The sequence below is a fragment of the Protopterus annectens genome, chromosome 7.part0 (assembly GCF_019279795.1).
Source record: "Protopterus annectens isolate FY-2018-M chromosome 7.part0, PAN1.0, whole genome shotgun sequence".
Lineage (NCBI taxonomy): Eukaryota > Metazoa > Chordata > Ceratodontiformes > Protopteridae > Protopterus > Protopterus annectens.
The window spans coordinates 173,989,350-174,012,447 of NC_056739.1; positions in this window are offsets into that span (position 1 = coordinate 173,989,350).

Consider the following 23,098-nt stretch of genomic DNA (forward strand, 5'->3'; position numbering starts at 1 on the left):
GGGCTTTTAAAAGGATGTTTATATTTGTAGTATCTAAAAAATGTTTACTTGTTTCATTATTTCATTTTCAGACATGTATGTTACTCATCAAAATGGTGTGAAAAAGACCTTCACTGCCAGAAATTTATTTTTAACTGCGGATCACTGTTTTATTAATGTTCTTCTAAATCCTATCTGTTTAGAATTTGTTCCTCCTCTGCACCTTTCAGGGTGCTTGCAAAAAGCAAGATGCCATCTGCCCTTGTCTCTACCTATCCTGCAGCTGAATACCACTGTCAGTGCAAGCAAAAAGTGTAGTTGCTTTATAAAAAGTTTGCAAGAAGCTAATAAATGGAATATTTTATGCACTTATGGTTTTAAAACTATATGGCTAAATTAGGGGACATGTCCACAGCAGTAGCATCTTAATTGTGGGTGTTAGCATGAGATAAAGCAAAACGCATTAACTGCCCCTATCTATGACAGTATTTTTTATATGAATTTTTATTTCTGAGTCACTGCGTGCATCCTGCTTTCTAGCTGGTAACATTTGTGCCAACCAGATTTCTTTGGGGGCTTTATGTGTAGTACTAATGTCCTATGGTTACTATTCTGGCAGCCCTGATGACATGTATGTTTCTAGGTGTTCTCCAACTTTGAGGTCCATTTACCTATACATTGTTGACATGATTCTGCATCAGTATCATAATGTTCTACTCATGGCAAGAAAAATGCCATACCACCCTGCTCAAAACACTCCAATATGATGGTCCATCCTTGCCTGCCAGCATGTACTCCTGAACTCAGTCCTGTATTTAGTTTAACACCAAAAGTAAGTTAATAATGTTACCCAAAACATCTGCTAATAATCTTGTTAGCAATAATACACAACATAAAACCATCCCTTATTTTCTTCTGTAAACTGCGGCCAACATTCTCAACCATCCCTAATTGTACCTTATATTTTTGCAGTGTTCCTCATAATTTTTTTGATTTTCTTATGAATCACTGATCATTACAAGTCAGTCAGTAATGCCAGACATTAGATTTTCAAACTTTTTATTGTTCAGAAAATGCATATTGATGCAAAACCTATTATGTTTAAGTGGATTAGAGTGTTATTTAGTAATTGTCCCTGATTTGGAGCATTTGTCCTCTCAGCATACCTCTCAACTATACAGAATTTCACAGAATGTCCAGATATGTTGGGCATGTTCCTTGTAAAATGTATGATTTTCTGGCAAATTTTCTGGCAAATCACTGAGGATTGCAGTCACTAAAGAAATGACAGACAGAGTTTCAGACTTCACATAGTTCAGAAAAAGGCAAACTAATGCAACCCCTATTATTCTAGTGTTTATCTGGGCAATATTTAAAATCTGTTCCTGATTTTGGCCCTTTGTCTAGAATTATTGTGCAAAGATGTTGAGGGTTATATTCTTCAATATTTTTGACTTTGTCTAGAATTCTTGAGTAAGTTAAGTTAAGAAGTATGACTGTAGCTGGTCCCAAGTGGCTTCAGAAAGAAAAAAAAAATTATACGAGCAATTGTTACAAGCAATACTATCTTAAAATCTGCTGGACTGGCTTTCCATATGCTCTGGTTGGTAAAGAAATGAAAAACCTGCTGTAAAAATGGAATCATTGAATAATTTCTCAACCCATATCTCCCGGCAGGTCCTTATCTGTATTAATAAGTTTTGACACTGCTCATACACATCTGAAAGCCTTCCTGGGTTTGACCCCTAATTTTTAGAAATGTGTATACACACACACACACACACACACACACACACACACACACACGTGTGCACATAAACTCATGCACGAGCACACACACACATATACCTTGTAGCTTGACTGTCTTGCTTCTTTGTCTTTGCTCACTGGAACAAGCTCCCTAGAAGTCAATTATCATTCATTTAACAAACTCCACTGCACATTCCCTGTTTCAGTCCTCAAAGGTGTAACTGATAATATTCATTTTCCTAGCACATACCTCTCAACTTCTTAGCACAAGAGTTCTGTACAAAATCAAAAATAAAGGAGCCAAAGGAACAGATTTTCTCTTATAAACTTAAACAGATGATAAAATAACAGTTTTTTGCATTGGTATGCATTTTCTGAAGGTTATGAAATCTGTATTTCAAATCCCTGTGACTTCAATCCTTAATGATTTGTAAGAACAATTTTTATGAGGAACAGACCAGAAATATGAGGGAAAAACCTGGTCATTCAGTGCATCCCCTTCCCTTGGCATGGGGCATCTGTCTCCTACCTGAACATTGCACTGGAATGACTCGCTCTCACTCGGGACACTGTCTTCTACTCATTACCTGACCATAGTGTCTTAATTGCTTGGAGCATTGCTTCTCCTGCTACCAGAAAATACCTTTGGAATGTCTCACCCCATTGGGCATCCTGCTTCACAGCACTGCCATCATATCAGAAAGGGTTGTTTGTTGTCTGTCGCCCAGCAGCACCCATTTGTTGTATTGCCCTGCAGCACTCAGTTATATGTATTCAGCCTATGTGTTTTTAATCTATTGCATATAGTCTCTACCCTGTTTAGTCGGATTGCCTGATGTAATGTCTCATGATTCATTTGTGTTTTCCTTAACCCTCTGTTCTTAAGTTTCCAGCATTCTTCAGCCTTACACATTGCTATTGCATGTTAATACTTCTGTAGAACTCTTGGTTGTGGATTTTGATTTTATGCTAGCAGGACATATTTTAAACCCAGGTTTTCCATATGATGCTTGCATTTTGCTCTCCTTTGCTCCTTTTAGTTGCTTGCAGTTGTTTACTTGCATGCTGTGTCCTTAGATCCAAGACTCCGGTAAAAGCTTCCAAAGGGAGCAAACAAACACCTCCCACCAAAGTGACTGAAATACTGTATACACTTGATTTACATTTTGTTCACAGCCAAGCAAAGAGCGCCTATTGGGGTGGGGTAAAAAAATATTCAAACCAATGTGAAATCTTTGGATTATTTAATATATTTTGTAAAAAAAAATGAAGAAGCTACTTTATAAGTAGATTATTTGTATGTAATAGGTATGTTTAAAATTATCCTACAAGTTGTTTTTCTTAATGGAAAATGTTTGCTAGATCTGTATTATATAAAAGTCAGTCTTTGTAAGATGTACTTTGAACAAAGGGATGCACATTGAGTTTATACTGCCTGCATTATTAACAAATAGATGTTTAGAAAAGTAAAACATGGAAAGTGATTTTTATACTTCCTATCTTCTCAATAGTGTTGGCCTGAGAAACCAAACCATGATGCTGAACTGCTTTTTTTCTAAATTAAACAATTCTAAACATAAATAAGAAGCTGTTGATCTGTTTTATATGTGTGAAACATGTCCTTACAGCAATATTGCAGAGAATTAACTGTTTGGTCTACACACCGGGTATCTACCCATTACCATCAGCCTGACTTGCTTTAAAATTCCAGGTGCCATGGGGTTTGCTGGGAAATGAAGGGCGTGACAAAGAACTGTCTTTTCATGGGAGTGGAAGTGGGGGTGGTGTTGAGGCACGGTGGAGCTACCATCTAGTGAAAGTTAATGGTATAAAATATTGGCCCTCCAACATCGGGGGGGGGGGCATTAACAGATGTGTTGGAATATGTATATACATCCTTCTGATGATGTTGTTGTGTGTTTGCTTTGAGAGGAAACAGGGGCTACAGAAAGGACCCAAAAGGATCCACCACCACCGTTTATCATCATGTATCATGGAGACCAGTGGTCATTTGTATAGCTAGGAAGCTACATGAGAAGCTCCTGCACTTCTGCTGTCTGTGGACCCCAATCTGTGCATAGTGAAACCTAAGGTTTCTAGAACCAAGGGTAAGGCAAAAACTTCTGCATAGACTTTCACTTATTTATTTACTAATACAAAAAGGGGGTGGGGTTGGCATAATGGTTAAGATGTTTACCTGGCAGACACAAGGAGCAGGGTTTGATTCTCAAATGGGGTAATTGGTTTGGCGTAAAATAGCCCACAAGAGCAGTTTACCTAGTTCTAACCTATGAACCTATAAAAGTGTAAATCTGCAATCATGAAGCCTTCATACCACCTTGAATTATTTAATATAAATGCTCTCCAAGGAAGTGCTTCTTACAGTATGTGATGTGTTTCGATAAGTTTTGAAAGCTTTTATTAATTAATCTCCTAGCTCACATACAAATCTCACACATCTCTCTTGATAACATTATATAAGTCCATCCATCCATCTATCTATCCATTCCTCCATCTATCTATTCATCAAGTCATCCCGCTATCCATTTTGTAAACTACTTGCCATAGTAAGGGGTTGCAACAGTAGCAAACTAAGGAGGAAAGACCAGACATCTCTTTCCCAAGCAACAGTCTACAGCTCATCCTGAACAGTCCCCAGGCATTCCCAGGACATTTGAGAGATATACTCTATCCAGCATATCTTGACAAACCTCCTTAACTAACTCTTCTCAGCCCAAAGAAGCAGAAACTCTACTCTGAGCTTCTCGTGGGTTTTCAAACTCCTTGCTCTAACTTGGAAACTGAGCCACACAATCCCATGAAAGATATTTATTTCCACCAGTTGCATCCTTCACCATGTGATCTTGTCCAACCAGATACTACCCAGTCTTCATGACTATAGATGAGAATGAAGAACATAGACTGGTAAATTTTGACCCTTGTCGTATGACTCAGCTACATGGATTTGCTGGTCAGTCTACTGATCCCTCTATCCTCATACATAAAACAGCCACCTTTTGGCTACAGGTCCTGGCTACTGCCTCAACTACTGAGGTCTTGTACAGAATCTGTTTGAACTCCACTCCCTTAACATCTGCAGAGATATGGGAGAAGCTCTTCTAGAAGTGCAAGTTAAACTCATCCTATTCCGAAGCATCTGAAAGGCATTTCCAAAATGCTCTCATTACATGTTTAGGTTTCCCAGAGTCGTCCTTTTCTGCCTCAGCCATCTGATTCAGCTCACCACTGATAGTTCAGCACCTTTATTTTTTGATTCAGTTGTCCAGAAAATACAGCCTTGGGTCCATCACTGACCTTTGACCAAAGAGTTATGGTACAAAATATATTCATGATTTATGGTGTTTGTTATGTACAGTCTCGTGTATATAGAAGTCTAATGGCAGTTTGATACTCTGTTTCAGATCAGATAACCTGTGCCTTACAATTGTGCCCCCCCCAGATATCCACAACTATGTGAATACTGAAGCCCCCCCCAAAGAACCAGAAAGTCAGTAGTAATACACTGACAAGCATCAAGCACCATTCCCACAGCCTCCAGGAAGGCTAAATACTCTGAATAGTTAATAGGAGGAGATGCATAAGCAACAGACAGAGGTCTCCATTTTGCAAATTGCAGCTATATTAAGGTAACTTTTATGCCTACGGACAAACTCCAAGTGTACGGCACTCACCAATGGACGTGTAACAATCCCCCAATCCTATAGTAGGCATCTGTCAAGTGCAGAATAATAGACAGCTCCCTCCCAAATGAGAAATCTGTTTCCAGAAAGAATATTGTGTAACCAGTTAATATCAACTAGATCTAGCTGGTACTTTTCTACCTGCTGCACAAGCTCTGGCTTCTTTCCAAAGAGTGAAGTAACATTTCATGTCCCAAGAGGTGTTTTCCATTACCAAAGTCTGGTAGAATTTAATCTATCCCACTCCTACTTGCCACTTGAGTGTCATCACAACTGACCCCCACCTTTCACCTTTTAGATTGTCAGATTACACTACAGTTTCACACACTTTTTTTTGTGCTGAGTCTGACACAGCTGCATTGGTTACCTGGTCACTAGACATTTGCTAGCTACCCTGTGGCATAACCTCAGGACTATAGCCCAGTATCTTTGTTAAGTGTGTGTGTGTGTGTGTGTGTGTGTGTGTGTGTGTGTGTGTGTGTTTTATGATTGTTATAGGGGAACTGTCATGTCACAGGATCATGTGATTGTCTCCACAACAGTAAGATTGCACTTCCAGTGTGTCATCACTATTAATTTGGTGCATAAGACCAGAAGTTCCGCTTTGAAACAGTAGACAGCTGGAGTTACCATAAAAGAAATGACCACAAGACAAGTATGTGGGGGGGGGGCATATATGAGAAGAACAATAATATTCATGTTGCCTCAGTACTGATTACCAGTGCCATCTCACATAGTGGCACAAGCAGCAAATGTTCTGTTGTAGCATTACACGTGCATAAGTTCGGATCTTCAGTCTGATAATTCATTTACAATAGCAATAAATCTTTTTTTTATGGCTTTGCAGGTTAACCAACACCCACCTAGTTCCTCCTGGTGATGGAAGACTGGCAACACAAACGCTGCACATTATTTCGGGAAAGCTGATATTATCTTGGTGTGCACTAGGACTTGATTCTCCCCAATGCAGCTAGCATTCTCTAATAGAAGACCTTCCCACTGCAACACAATAAATAAATAAATGAGCCCCACTTTTCATAATGTCATTTGCCGCAATAGTACTGAAACAGTAGGTGAAATCAAGTGATACACTTTGTAGTACAAATAATGTGCAAATCAGTAGCCACAGCCTAACAACAATACCAAGCAGCTTTAAAAAAGAAAAAAAAAACAAGGGTGGGAGAGGTCATAAGTAGGGATGGCAGCCCTGGTGGTGATACCAGAGTTATACATCCTTGCCTTACAAATACCAGGGGGACACACCAACAGGCAATCTCAGCTGTAATGGCCTTACATCGCTGACCATCAGCCATTGGGGCAGGGAAATGAGTTTGGCATATAAACAAAAATCCCATGGCCACAAGTAAGATGTTGCACTGGGATATCTGAATCTCCTCTCAGGCAATGGGATTTAGTTTGGTGGGAGTCCTCAGTGACTGCTGGCATCTGAGATCAAGGAAAGGCACTAGTGTAAACAAATGTTCTACTCCACAGAGGCCAAAACCTTAAAAAAAAAAGAAAGAAATCTCATACACAACAGCAAATGTTGTATTCCAAAGGAACCAAAAATATTTTTTTGAAAAAAAGAAAGAAATCTTATGTGCTTGTACCTGCAGAATGAACAATATTACTGCCTCCTCGATAGCAATCAGATCAGCAACAGAAGTAAATTACAAATAGTAATACAGTGCCATCTGATTTGAAATAAAAGCCTCTTTATTAACAATGCTTTTTTTTCTAGTGTTACATTATTGTTACTCATGGGTGTGACAGAAAGCAATATGACACGAAAATGTTGAGCTTCTAGTAAATAGACAGCTATGCTGTGCTGTTAATCAAACTATATTTCCGTAGAGAACAAATTAGTAATCCATAAAACAGTAGAAAACATGCTGAGATTCTGTTTTGTGTCTCACTGGATCTGTACTTTATTTCTTTAATGGGAGAAGGTTTTGTATTTTTTATCTTTTGTTTGTGCTGCTTGGACTTAAAATATGCTAGGCCTGGGTTTGAACCGATGGCATTGCTGTAGCCTCTATCATTCCACAAAAGATGGAATGCGGTTCCATAAACCCTAATAATATCACATGCCAGTCTTAAATTGCAAACACTTGACCCTCACTTTCTGACAGAGCATGTTTCTGCAACAGAGAATCTAAAATTTAAATGTCACTGCATTCAAAAACAGTACAGCAAGCTTGTTATTTTCTGCTTTGGCTTGTGTGCATGTGCAAGCCTAGTGTGTTATTTTACTTTCTGCAGCAGGTCAGTATACAAATTATGCAAACGAATAAAAGATCAGTATGATCTGCCACTTGATAATGGTAACAGGAAAACATTGCTTGAGGAATATATATGTCACTTTATAAACAGTAATGAGGAAGAGGTGCGTCTTGCTGTGAGGATGTGAAAGCTAATTTTTTGACACTCTGTAATCATCTATTTCTAAATAATTAAAAGCACCTACTGTGATTCAGCCATCCTGAACCAATATTTTCATTCTAATGCAGTCGTATTCCAATGCATTTTTCTGCTACATTAGGACTATTCCCTTTTTCCACTTCCTCTATGTAATTTAAATACTGAGTAGAACATTGCATGCGCATGCCTGTGTGCTTGACTCCGTCTGTGTGTGCGTACATGTGTGCGTGTCCATATGTGCGCATCAGGATCAATATATATATATATATATATATATATATATATATATATATATATATATATATATTTATATATACACATATATACATATATATATATACACACACACACACACGTGTGTGTGTGTGTGTGTGTGTGTATATACACAGACAATGTTACGTTGTACCAAGGAAATGTAGTTTTCCTTCCTTAAGGGTAGTGCGCACATTTCTTAAGGAGGAACAAAACAAAAACAGGGAAAACTACTTATACCAGTATGATTACTCTTGATACCAGCATACAAACCATTGAGACAGACCATTGTCAAAACTTCTTACGTAAAATCCTTGTCAAAGATCACTTTGCATTCTTATTAAAAATAAGAAAACATAATTCAAACTTGTATTTCTTGTTTAAACCAAAGTTTATTAAGTTAACACAAGAGATGAGTGCTTTTGTCCTTGTCAGAGCTTCATCTGATCTAATGAAGCTCTGACAGGGTAAAAGGACATATTGGGGCAGATTCTATTAAGCCTACACTAAGTGTACACTGAGTATACACGATATGTATTCAATAAAATTCTTATCACATTTTTTTGTGTTTTCTAGTCAGTCAGGAAGATTACACTAAGTGTACATGTAGTCTATACTTTGTGGTAACCTTTATAAATCCCTGACAATATTTAAAGCTGCAAGAATATCAGTAGGAAAACTAAAATTAGGAGGAAGAAGGTGTGAGTTATGTCTGTGTTGTCTGTTCACTCAGAACAATGTATATTTAATATACATTTAGTGTAGGCGATATTGAATCCCGGGGCTTGTTTTAACTTAATAATAAGTTCTTTATCTTAAATAAATGAATAATCTAGCTTCTAGGTACAACTTTCAAAATGTTTATGTATAGCTGGCTAAGAGGAAATAGGTTGTTATATAATACAATGGAACAATAAAATGTGTGCAATGAAAAATACAAACACACAGACATATAAAATATATATTTATTATCTGTATGTTTGTTCGAGGAAGAGTACATCAAACAAAGATTTACCAAAACAGAATAGAACAAACTAATATGGTTTCATTGATCTAGACAAAACCTTTAAAATAAAAGAAAAACAGAAAATATTATTTTTCCAGGGGTGCAAGCACCCCTACACTTACATGCAAAGAGGCTGCACCCTCACATCCCCTTCCACTTATATATAGCAACTATGGCTGCACCCTCACACCCCCTTCTACTTGTATATAACAACTATGGCTGCACTGGGCCAAAACATTGTTCCAAACCATTTTGGCTTACATGCAGACCTAAAATACTATGATGTCTGATTTCTCTGGCTTCTTACAGCAGCAACTCAAATTTTCCCAACCCTCCCATCCTTTTCCTGTTGAGATTTTAGCAACCAGTATCTCTGGCCTAGTATCCCCTATAGTAATCTATAAAAGTCCCACTCTCCCCATTTGATTGCTGTTGTCATTTGCATAAGCTAATTTCACACTTCTCCCATCCATTGATTTACATAGATCCGTAATACTGAGAGTCCACTTATCAGACCAGTATTGCTCTTGATTTAATCTTCCTTAGTACAAATCATCATTATCACATATCCCTGTGCTTGGGTCAATCTGCTTGGGTTTGAATAAATCCTGTGCCATTCTTGGCAGTGAAATGTCACTTTTTCCACTTCATTTAACTGCTTTAGTTGCTGATTTTTGCACTTTAAATAATTTTCAAGTGCCCTGGTATTGTATTGTTTGTTGATTGCTGTGAACATCACCTTGAGAAGCTTTACTGGTAGTGCTACTGTATAATTTGCTACTTTGTATTTATTATTGGTACTTAATTGTAGTCCTGCAATTTTGGCCCTGCTAACAGGATTTTATACATTTTCCTGTGTTTTAAATGCCTATATATATTTGGCGTATTTGTATGGCTCGTGGCTCATTCCCACAGAGCTCAGCATTGCTTGACATACTCACACGTGGCTCTGAAGTAATTTTCTTGCATTAAGTGACATCACACCTCTCAACTATCCAGATTCTTGCTTCATATTTTTGGTCTGTTCCTATTAATTTTTGTGGTTTTCTGACAAATTATGGAGGACTGAAGTCACTAAATAATGACATACATTTGAGTTTCAGACTTCATATCCTACAGAAAATGCATGATAGCACAAATGCTGTTAGCCTAATAACTTGCTAAGTTTATAAGAGCAACATTCAAAATGTATCCTTATTTTTGTGCTTATGTCCCCCATTATTTTAGGCTTTGTCCAGATTTCTTGAGCTAAGTGGTTGACAGGTATGAGTGTCATCCAGGTAAAAGCTAAGTATGTATATTTAAACATTGCACTTCTGGAAACTATTTAAGTGATTGACTACTGAATTCTTATATTGTTTGTGCATTTATCTGCATTTAAATTGGAAATTACTGCATTTGCTCTAACTTTCCTGTTGTTGCCTGATTGACTTGAAACTGCCTTTGTGTAGCTATTTTGTTAAAGTTGTGTTGTGGTAGCATACAATTTCAAGCAATCCTTTTGTGTTTTTACATTAAGAGGACTGGTATAATCCCTGTAGTGGCAATAGGTGGTGGTCTGGTCTGTCTGAGTAGGGAAACACATAAGAAAGCAGTAAGTGCAGTTGTTTTACTGGTCAGGAGTGCACAGAAGCCATTTTCATGTGTTTTAAGTGTATCTATAAATCTGGCACATTGGCACATCTCTTGACTCATTCCCACAAAGCTCAGCAATGCTTTCTGTCCTCACTTGTACCTCTGAAGTGATTTTCTTGCATCACGTGCCATACAGGCAAAACGTAAGTACTTGCATTTAGAAATCACCCATCTAGAGACTTAAAAGTTGTTTTGTGGTACCACACACAGTCCAACAATCTTTTTGTTCTTTTACATTAAGAGGACTGGGATAAACCATCTAGTGGCATTAGGTGGTAGCCTGGCCTATCTGAGTTGGGAAACAATGTCTATGGAGGCAAAACACTTGGACTCAAAATAATGATCTGGTTGTCAGAATCACACACTCTACACCTACCACACACAGTATGCACCATACACATTGGCCTACTTATCCTGAGGAATCTAAATGCAATCTTCCCAAACCCCAAAGACCTCCCAGACATTCCAACTGCAAAAATTATTTTCAGCAAATCCAAAAGCACTCAACGGAGACAACACCTAACACTGCACATACAGCCACATCCAGTGAAGTTTCAACTACCAACCCCATGAGACAAGCCAATACACTACCCAGGACTCTTGTCACAGGGGACCCCCACTGAATATGTTCATAGGAGGTTACCAGGATAATGGTCCTAGGGCCTTTACAAGCCTAGCCATGTTATACTAATATTCCCTAATTCACCTTGGTTAGATGGCTGTTATTTGCAGAGCGAGTCTGTGATCAGCACCAAATGCCCCTGTCTATGAGGACATAGGTACAACCCCTGGGGTGAATTTATGGTCTCCCATCCAATAGTTTAGGTTGTGCATGAATTATTGAGGACCTCTGCTTCATGTGAATTGGGAGTTTATTCCCGAGGAGCAGCAATCTTTGGGATATATACCTGTCTCTAATGATTTTGCTCCTGTGGGGGTGTCAGGCCTGATCATTATTTCAAATGAGACAGATTTATGCATAGAATCAAGAAAAGCAGGAAACAAAGGAACAAGTTCCACTAGACAAACCACAGAGACCTTTATAGATTAAGCACTTTTATTCTTTTAATAATTAGCTTAGAACTTCATCAGAATCACTACTGAAAAGTAAAAATCTAATTAAATACACCCAACATACTACGCAACAAAAACAAGGAACTAATCAATTTCCTTATACAACATCACACACCCAATGGAAACAGATATGTAAATCTCAATGATTTCACCAATCACTTGCAATATTAAATGAAAACACTCAACCAAGTATACTATTTGCTGCGATTACACACTGGCCAATCAAAAACAAACTTTTCCATGACAAGCTAATCATCATATATCTAAATGAGATACAAAATTAAAATGTAAAAACAGTAAAACCTTGCTGAAATGATTGATGAATCTCGTATCTTAATTCAAGGCTAAAATAAAACATTTTATCTTGATACTGTCATTAAGTCCTAGCGGCTGAACCGCCATACATGCAATCTGACATCTGGATTCACAACATTCCAGTTGCACTTTGTCATCTCCATTCAGATCCTGAATTTTAATCGAGCCAATCACAAAAAATGTAAACTTTTTGAAATCCTTACAACTCAGTCCATCTTTTGCTATTGCACTGGTGACATTGTGTTTCTTAATCGCTAAAGTATGTTAGTAAATTCTTTGTTTTAACAATCTTAAAGTTTTTCCAATGTAGAAACACAGATGTGAATCACATACTGCCAAACATACTACATCAGGAAAATTGCAATCAAATCTATTCTATGAATTGACACTGGCTACATCGTCCACATCTTAAAGTTCCTGCCCTTCCAATAATTCTTTGTTTTAATTGGAATGACTTCTTCAATATAGTTCTAATACTGTAGCACTTCTTCTATGAAAACAATGGTGCAGGTCCCAATATTTGTGCAAGATCTTTATTTATGCAAGACACATTTCCAATTTGAAACTAAAATGTCCCTAATAATAGACATATCTATGGAAATTGGAAGTGGAAATGCATTTCTACAACCAATCAATTCACTGTCTTTCTTCAGTGCTGTAGATGAAACATCCACTGGAAGAATATTACTGTTCCTATTCAGGATAGGTCTAGATGAATTTGATCTGAGGAATTATATTTCTTCCAATAGCTTCACCAACCAATCATGAGTGTAACCTCTTTCCAGGAAAAAAAAAACTCTGAGAATTTTAACCTCATTCAATAAACAATTATTGCCACTAATTAATCTACTCAGTCTAATATATTGCCCCTTCATTGCACTTCTTTTCATATGCTGAGGGTAACTTTCTATTGCCTCATTCTCAGGTCTTAGTGTTAACGTGACAGCCAAATAATTTGTTTTTCCAAACCTACTTTTAGTGAATTTAAGATAGCTGGTGCTAGTATTCAAATAAATCTAGCAACAAATCAAAATCACTCAATGTCCCCTTCCACAAAAATATCAAATATATGTCCCCTTCCACAAAAATATCAAATCATCAATGTATCTCCGATAAAATATCACTTCCTTGAATAGGCAATGTTGTTTCAAATGTTTTTGTTCCCAAAGCATCCTAACTAGATTTGCAAATGCCGGTGACACCTTAGCATCCATAGCAACACCATTCTTCTATTTATAAATTTTCTCAGTAAAACAAAAGAAATTATTTTTCAAAACAAAAGAGAACAATAAACATGTCATCTTATCTCAGCGGTGGCCCTTGGTCCATTATTTTGGAACAAAGAGAATTATGGTGGCAGATTTTTTTAAATGCCTCCATTTTGCCTGATTTAAATGAAGTCTTCAGTATTAGCAGTTTGCTGAAAATGAAAGCATATGAAAAGTGATTCATGGGAATTTATGCACTTACTTTTATTTTTATTGATATTGGATTTTATGTATAGGTTCATAGGTAGGTACTAGGCTATCGGCCCAAGGGCCTATGTAAGCCTAGCTAACAAGGTTCCCTGGCTTACGCCACCCAAAAAAGTTATTTACCTGTGCCGCTGTCAAGCAGAGACACAGAAGTGATCCCCTGGTTGTATTTCCCATCCACTCATCAAGATTTTTCTTGAAGAGTGCTAATGAAAAACTTTGCTTGACATAGATGGGTAGCCTGTTCCAGAGTATGGGAAGTCTCTGTGACAGGAATCTATCCCTCCAGCAGGTCTTGTTTATGGTGATGACAAGGTTTTGGTCCCTAGAACGTGTAGCTTGGAGGGGATTGGGATTTCTTTAGGTGTAGCATGTCCAACAGCTCTGGGTTTGACATAACTTTATATGTTAGGCAGAGATCACCTTGGAGTAGGTGATATGCTACGGAGTAAAGCTGGAGTTTTTTGAGGCGGTCAGTGTAGGGCATTTGTTTGAGGCCAGTAATCCTCTTTGTGAGGTACTTCTGTGGCCTTTCCAGCTGCTGCAGATGTCTTGTGAGGTACATTCCAAAAGGGGAGTTGTACTCTATAATGGGTCTAATGAGTGTTGAGTAGAGGGGAACAATGACCTCTTTTTTTCATGGATGAGAACCCTTTTATGATGAAGTGTGCCACGTAGAAGGATTTCCTGACTACTGTGGCGATGTGACTATCAAAGGAGAGACTACTGTCCACCTGGGTCCTAAGGTCTCTTATCACACATTCGGTGTTAAGTAGATTGCTGCCTATGTGGTAGTTCATGGGTACAGAGATTTTACCAAAGGGGATGACACTGCACTTTTTGGCATTGAGCTTGAGGCCATGGCTCTGACACCAGTCATCTGTCTCAGCGAGGTCCTTCTGTAGGATGTCCACATCATTTGGGGAGTTGACTATGGCTCCTAGTTTGCAGTCATCTGTGAACTTCGTTAGCCAGAGGCCTTCTGTGTCAACCTGTACTTCAGAGAAGTAGATACCAAACATGAGAGGTTCCAGGACGGAACCCTAATTTACTCCACTTGTCACTGCTTTGAGGTCAGATTTGGAGTCTGCAACTTTTACAGTGTGGGTTCTGTCAGTGAGCCAGTTGGCAACCCATCTTGTGACGTAGGGATTTATACCTAGTTTAGTAAGTTTAGCTATAATTCCAGAATGGGGGATGGTGTTGAAAGCCTTGGTGAGGTCAAAACAGGCTATGTGAACCACCTTACCCTCATCTACGGCTTTGGTGACTGCCTCAAAGAAGTTGATCAGGTTCAGGAGGCATGATCTGCTTTTCACAAACCCAAACTGGGTGGGATCCAGAGTTTGGAGGTTACCAATGTCTTTGCTTATGAGCTCCATGATGATACATTCCATGGCCTTGCAGACCAGGCTCGTCAGGCTAATAGGTTGATAGTTCCCGGGATCAATGGTGGCTCCCCCTTTGTGGAGTGGGATAACTGTTGCTGTGTGCCATTCAGTGGGCACAAAGCCTGATGCGAGGCTGTTATTGAACATGGTGCTTAAGAGGGGAGCCAGTTCATTCTGAAGTTCATGTAAAACGCAGCATGGGATGTTGTCCAGTCCCATGGATGCTGTGTTTTTGGCTTTAGAGAGTGCAGCTTTTACCTGCATAGTTGTGATTACAGGGACTATGCATTCTTCCTGTACAGATATGGGCCCTTTAGTGGGTGTGGGGGGGGGGGGGTAAAGTTAGCACTGAACCTATCTGCCAGGATGTTGCCAATATCAATTGGTTCTGTAATTTTCGTGCCGTTGTGCTGTAACTCAGAGCAGATCTGGGAGTTGCCATTGAGATTCTTGACATAGCTATAGAATGCTTTCTGGTTGCCCTTAGAATTAGTGGCAACTTTGTTTGTGTAGCTAGCTTTGCAGGATCTTATAAGAGATCTCAGCTTCTCCACTCATGGGATTTTACTCTATTTTGCAACAGTTTCTTCCCTCTGTTGTACAGCTTGTTTATAGCAGGGGACCACCAGATTGGCTTCCTTTTTTTGGAGGATAGCGTCTTGGTTCTGTTTGGGATAGCACGATCCATGCACTCGTGTAAGTGCTTATAGAGTGCATTTGTGTAGGATTCAGCAGTTGTAACTGTATTGTCCATCTGCATGGGTGTCATGAAGTTCACCACTTCTGTCTTAAGAAGCATGAAGTTGGCTTTGGAGAAATTTTTTACTGTGGTTTCCTTAATGGGGGGTGGGGGTGGGATGCGGATATCAACGGTGATTAGTTTATGGTCGGATCGGACCAACGAGGAGTTGACTTCAGTTGTGGGACACCGGTCACTCATGTTGGTAAAGACTAGGTCTAGGATATTGTTGCCTCTGGTGGGGGTGTGGATAAGTTGATCCAGGGCATTGGAGTTTATGAATTCTAGAAAGCGTTGAGCTAAGGAGTTGGTACACGAGTAGTTTTCCCAGTTAATGGTGGGGTGGTTGAAGTCGCCCATTATTAGGGTGTTTGGTTGAACCCTAATATTTTCCAGTACATCAAGAAAAGAGGAGTGAGAATCATGGGGTATGGTGGGGGATCTGTAGCAAGCTACAATTTGGATTGCAGTTTTGCCCAGAGTTAGCTGCACTTGGATAACCTTGGATGCATTATGCTGAGTAACTAGCCTGGAGGTGTGGATATCCTTAATGAATATGGACACACTTTAGTCTTTGGTGTTTCAGTCCAGGTTACATGGCCGAAATGTGTGGTATGAGTTATAGCCTAGTAGTGCAGGGGTACTCTCTGGAGCCTTGAACCAGGTCTCAGTCACTGCACAGATATCGATGTTCTCCATTTTAAGGAGTGCCTCGAGTAAGCATTTTGAGATTTAGACTTCTAGCATTGAGTAGTATTACCCTCAGTTTTTGCTTGCCTGTTCCTGTTACGGTGGTGAATTATTTATTTGAAACTTGCCTAAAAAAGGCACTGTAGGGGCAGCAAGAGACTTAGCCAGTATCCGGAATCTCAGGGGTGACAGGTGCAGGCCATCTGTGGTAAAGCATCGTGGTCTGTCGACCATGTCATCCCAAGCAGACAGATACTGGATCCCCTTAGAATGACACCAGAAGCTTAGCCAATTGTTGAAGTCAATCATTTTGTCCTTGTACTATGGTATCATTCTGGGTGATGGCAGAATGCTACTCAGGGCTAGGGTCATACCTGCCTGGGCTACAATATCGGAGAGCTCTTCCATGTCTCTTTTCATGTAGTCCAGGGAGGTATGTCTCAGGTCATTCACACCAACATGGACAATGACAGAGTCATAATTGTACTTGTTGTGGAGTGAGCTGAGTGCATGGGTTATGTGGTGGATCCTGGCACCCGACAAGCAGCTGACAGTAACCTTCTCCTTGTTTAGTCTGGTGAGTGGGACATCAGTGTGCCTGACTATAGAGTCACCTATGACTAGTGTGTTGGGTACGTTGTTTTACCTTATTGGCTGTGGTTGAGTAGCACACTGAGTCTGTGGGCTATATGTCATTTGGGTTGTGTTGGGGGATGGAGGTTGCTTGCGTTTCTGCTTTGGAGGTCCCCGTTGCTTAGACAGATTATTATTGAGAGCCTCTGCAAATGTTTTTGTGTTACTATGTGTGGATTTTGGTGTTGTAAATTTAGTGAGACTATGTGATGAGTGCGGTGTGGTGCAAATGTTTACCTTCTCCTCATGACTGTCAAGTTCAGTCTTGGTTGGAGAGAGCTTTACCTCCAGTTTGGCTAGACAAGTGCATCTCTCATAGGTTGTAGTGTTGGGTGGTAGGAGGGTTGTCTGTGTACATGAGGCAATTTCTACATTGCCTCAAGATGCCCAGATTCATCAGATAGACAGGAGAGAACACTAGGAGCTGACCCTTGGACATGCCTGAATAAAAAAAATATTTTCCTCTAGATAAGTGAGGAAAGTGAGTATAAGAGCTGTTTTTCTCTAAGCAAGTGAGAAAAGTAATTACAAAAACTGTTCTCTTCTAGGTAATGAGGAAGGTTGAGTGCTATAGTAATTAGTAGCTTATTTAGTGCTTACAAGTTCTGAACAAGTGCTGAGCATGAATAAGCAAATTTAAGTGCTAAAACTAAGAATCTGTATCTGCACTAGACGAGTTACAGGACAGAAACAAGTGCAAATGCAGGCTTCCAAATCAGAAAGTTGAGAGAGATGGAAGAGATTTCCCAAACGGCCAGTAACTACAATTTCTGGGCCAGAACCACTCCTTATGTGGTAGACAGGTTACCTAGTGCTTACCACTCCCTCTGATAAGCTAGAAGGCTTCCCTCCAACACAGAAAGGCTTGAGGGGGCTCAGAAGCTTTCATACAGTCCTGGATACAGCAAATCTGTATCTAGAACACTAGTTACAGGAAAGGTACGAAACAGGCTTACAGTATTTTTTTTTTTTTTTTTTACAGAAAAGTAGCAAAAACAGTAGTAAAAACAATTCACATGCAGTGCAAGCGAGCACACTTGAGTATGTATCAATATTAGACCAAACACAGTTTAAAAAATGCAATTAAATTAAAAAGGACTAAAAGCAAGTGGAGAAAGAGTTTATTAGGTAGAATGTGGTAAAGAGATGGGACTGGGGGAGTGTCAAATCTACAGTGGTGCGGGCAACTGCAAAAGCCACCAAATTTAAACTACAAGCCAAAAATAGAGTGGGTGGGTGGGACAAAACAGTTTCAACAGAGATCTAAGCAACAACTAACAGTACAAACTCTAAAATCAAAAAAATATACTCAGCTCTGTATAGTTGCAGATAGATTGGAAAGCGGTCTCTCAGAACACAGGTTCCAGCAATTAAATGCAGGCTGTTACTAACAGGTCTAATTTTATGCAAATGATCCTTGAGTTAGAAGACACAGCAGAAAATGGGGGGGAGAGGGGGGGGGTTCAACAGAGATCTAAGCAACAAAAAGCAGTATCTCAGAAGAGGGAGACAACAGTTTCAACTGAGATCTAAGCAACAATTACACTCTAAAACCAAAAACAATATACTTAGCTCTGTATATTTGCAGACAGATTGGAAAGCAGTCTCTCAGAACACAGGTTCCAGCAATTACATTTTTAAAAATTTTTACTTATCAACATTTACATATTTTTTAGGTATTCATTTAGTTTTTTGCATCAATAGTATAAGCACTCAGTTTGTGGATGCTATTACTTTAAATTTTAAACACTGGTCATATCATGTGATTAGCAGAGAGTATATATATATATATATATATATATATATATATATATATATATATATATATATATATATATAGGATCATATGACTGTTTTTAAATGTCTGAAGAAGTCCATCAAGTGGACAAAAGTGGTTACCTCATTATTATTTTTGTGTTAATTTGTGTTATAATACTTTCAACGTAGCAATGTACCCAAGGAAATCTAAAGGTATTACTGCTCAATGCAAACAGTCTAAATAAGAGGCTCCACTCCCTCCAAGCTGCCTTCACCATGGAGAATGCAGACATCTGTGCAGTTACCGAGACACGGCTTAAAGCTGCAGAAAGAATTCGAGCATTGTAAGGCTTCAGTGCCTTCCACGCATTTAGAGCAGCAACTTCACAGGCAGGGATTAAAGGTGAAGGTGTCTCGATCAACATCAATAACAAGCATACCTCTAGGTCAGTCAAACAGGATGACGTGCCAGAGTTCCTCCATGGCCAGATGACTATGGACAAAGTCACATACCATATCCTAGCAAGCTACAGGTCACCCTTTATGTCCCATGAAACCCATAGCTCATACTTAGACCTACTGGAGTTAATCACCATTCATCCAAATACCAAACTCATGGGGCAAATCTTACACAATCCAATTTTGTAGGAGCAGAGATTCCTAGACTTTGTAAACACAAACATTCTTCCAGATATTGCATATGCTACCGATATGCTGGACCTGGTTCTAACAAACATGGGAAAATGCTGCCCCCCCCCCCAAGTCTTGTGTTCTGTGTGGCATGGTCAGACCTCAAAGCAGTCTTCTTTGAAATAAAAATCAGTTCTGTAACCCCAGTAAACCTTGTCAAAGTTAGGAACTACTCTAAGACAAATTACCGTTTATTAAGTGATAACTTCTCAATATTTCAGGCCTATCCAAACCCAAAAAACATAGCAGCCTACTTGGAATTATTCACATGTCAATGACTGCATAGAGACAGCTGTATCTACCAGGCCAAAACTAACTTTAAAAAACAAACCACCCTTGTGGAATCCAAAATTAAACAGGTTGTACAACAAAAGAAAAAAAGCCATAACTAAAGTTAGGAAGTGTAACATCAAAAATTATAAAAACTCTCTCATCAAACTGAATAGACAACTAAGAGGACTAATTTACTTATTTTACATTTGTTGACCAGGGATGTCTGGCTAGATTCAAAGGCCACTTTTCATGGAGGCTCATGAAAAGCTTGAGTATATAAAGTACAAACAAAATCTTTTGAATTATACAATATCAACAATGTCAGGCAGACTACAATTAAAATAAATTTTACAATGTCAAAATAGATAAGATAGTAACTCTACATACAGTAGTAAGGCTTCTTATACTAATTATACTCTGTACAGATATAGTTAAATAATTGTGCAGTAGGGTAGATGTTACAATATGGAGTTATTTACAAAGGGTGGAAAGCAAAAGGTTGACTTATGAGATACAAATGACATGAGTGGTAAAAGAGCTAAGAGAGCCATAGGTAGGTGAAGACAGAGTGATAGTTGCTAACAGTGTAGAGGAGAGCAGAGATATAGTAGCAGAGGAGGAAGAAGCAGAGATGTTATATTTATCCTGGAGATGTACAGCTACAGAGCCAGGATATTGAGAGGTGTTTTCTTACATGTGTTTTGAAGGGTCTACATTCACACATCGAAGAAAAACTTCATCAAATGGCTATTCCACAATCAGTAATCCCCGAACGTCGCTTTCATCAAAAATTGAAATCATCATTAAAAAAAATTATCGAAAGGTAATAGCTGGCAAACAAAAAAGTACTACACTGTATAAAGTAAACTAAACAAAACCTTTTAACAGTTGCCCTTTTTCCCACTGTAGTGTGATCTCGGAGTTGGCATATATAGTTGGGGGAGTGAATGAACACAGAAAGCACATTTGGGGGTGTGGAGGACACAGCCCCCACCTTCGTGGGGTGCTTCCTTGTTGTTGGCCAACTATTACGTTTTGCTGATTTTTTATTTTGTTTTATGATTATTTCACTCTTTGATGAAAGCGACATTCGGGGATTACTGTTCGTGGAATAGCCATTCAATGAAGGTTTTCTTTGATATGCGAACATAAACCCGTGTTTTTAATGCCTGTTGGTTTTCAAGAAGACAGAGAGCAAGTGAGAGTGCATTCCAGAGGGTAGCTACAGAGTTTGAGTATAAAGAGGCTTCCGATACATTTTGGGCTTTAGTGATGGACAGGAGGTTTGTCTTTTGAGCGAAGAGCTTTGGTAGGCTGGTAGTACTAAAGCATACCTATCAGGGTAGTATATTCGAGTATGAGTTAGAAGTAGCTGGCTATAGTGGAGGTGGTGTGGGAGTTCAGTCCATGGTAGGGTGGTAGTACTAAAGCATGCCTTTTAGTGTTGGATACTTATCAGGGTAGTAGAGTGTGAGCTAGAAGTAGTTGCCTATAGTGGAGCTGGTGTGGGAGTTCAGTCCATGGTAGGGTGGTAGTGATAAAGCATGCCTTTTAATGTTAGATACTTATCAGGGTAGTATATAATAGTATGAGCTAGAAGTAGCTGGCTATAGTGGAGGTGGTGTGGGAGTTTAGTCCAACAAAACAAAGTAAGGAACTAAGTCCACCAAAGCAAATTTTGACGTAAAGATAATGTCCCAGGCCAAGGACAAGAATAAGGCTTTCTTCAGCTATGAACAAGATCTCAAAGGCAGCACACAACAGTGTTCTGAACTGCTGGTGAATGGTGCCATATTCATAGAAGCAGGAGATACAGCTAATCTTCTGGCTGACAAATTCAGCTCCAACTTTACCTCCCTCTCAACCCTAGCCACCCCTAGGAAATACCACATAAAATACCCCCTCCAACTATCAGTAGGGAGCAGGTCTTAAAGGTGCTCTCTATGGCCAAGAATACAACTTTGATGGGCCAGATAATATCCTAGGATGCCTCCTAAATAGTCTAAAATAAACTGATCAGTACCATTAGAGTCAGTATTCGACTATAGCCTCTGAAAAGGCCTCATGCTACAGGAATGGAGGACTGCAACATGTTGGCCATCAACAGATCCCAGAAACTACAGACCCATTACTCTGACTAGTCTTATATGCAAAGCTATGGGGAAAAAATATCATGGAAATGATTAACAATTATATAGGAAACTTTCAAACATTGAACCCAACCCACTTTAATTTTGTCAAAGGTAGGTCATGTCTACTTAAACTGGTGGGCTTCTTTGAGAAGGTCACCAAGGCAATGGATGAGGGCAAAACAGTGCATACTGCCCATCTTGACCTAACTAAGACTTTTGCTACAATATCCCACTTGAGCAGTGTAAACAAACTCATGGAATTCTGTATAACCCACTATTTAACTTGATGGATAGCCAGCTGGCTCACAGATAGGGCCCAGGAGTTTAGGAATGGAGAGGCCACCTCCACAAGGAGTCCAGTCACTAGTGGAGTCCCACAGGGCTCTGTACTGGGTCTACTCCTATTTGGCATCTATTTCTCAGAAATCAAGGCCAATGATAAACAGATTTGCAAATGTTTGCAAGCTGGGAGCATTCATCAAAATCTCCCAAGATACAAACATTTTACAGTCTAAAGCAGATAAATGACTGGTGTCAAAGCCGCAGCTTAAAACTCAATGCCAAAAATGAATAATAGTACCTTTTGGGAATTTGTCCACCACAGGAAAATACCTCATCATCAATAAAGTACCGCAAAAAGTAGACACATTAGTTAGTGATTTACGGATTCAAGTAGATAGTAACCTGGCTTTTGACAACATGCATCTCAAGTAGCAAAAAAATCATACTATGTCATAAGTAGACTTGTCTGCATATATCAACTGGATGCAAGCTGATTTAAGTATACGTTTCTCTGCACTTATTTAAGATTTGAGTCAGTAAATATTGTGTCACTGTCTCTCTGCAGTTAAGTTGCCTGAAGTGTGAAAAAGTCTTGCCATCTGGGCTCATTGAAAGTTATTAGAGGATACACCACGAGAAGTAGGAGTAAAATTCTGTCTTTTATTCCAAATAACACATGAAACAAGGTAAAAGGATAAGCGCTTTCGCGTGCGCTATGCACGCTTCATCAGATCTATTTAAACAACAGTAAAACATTTCTTATATAGCAAGTGTCGACCAATAAAAACAGACATCAATTAGACCAATCTAATTAAATTAAATTGAATTAAGCTAAATTGAGTCAATGATTAATTCATGAGTTTGCAGTGAATCCTGCCCATATTGTAAGGTTGTAAATAATAT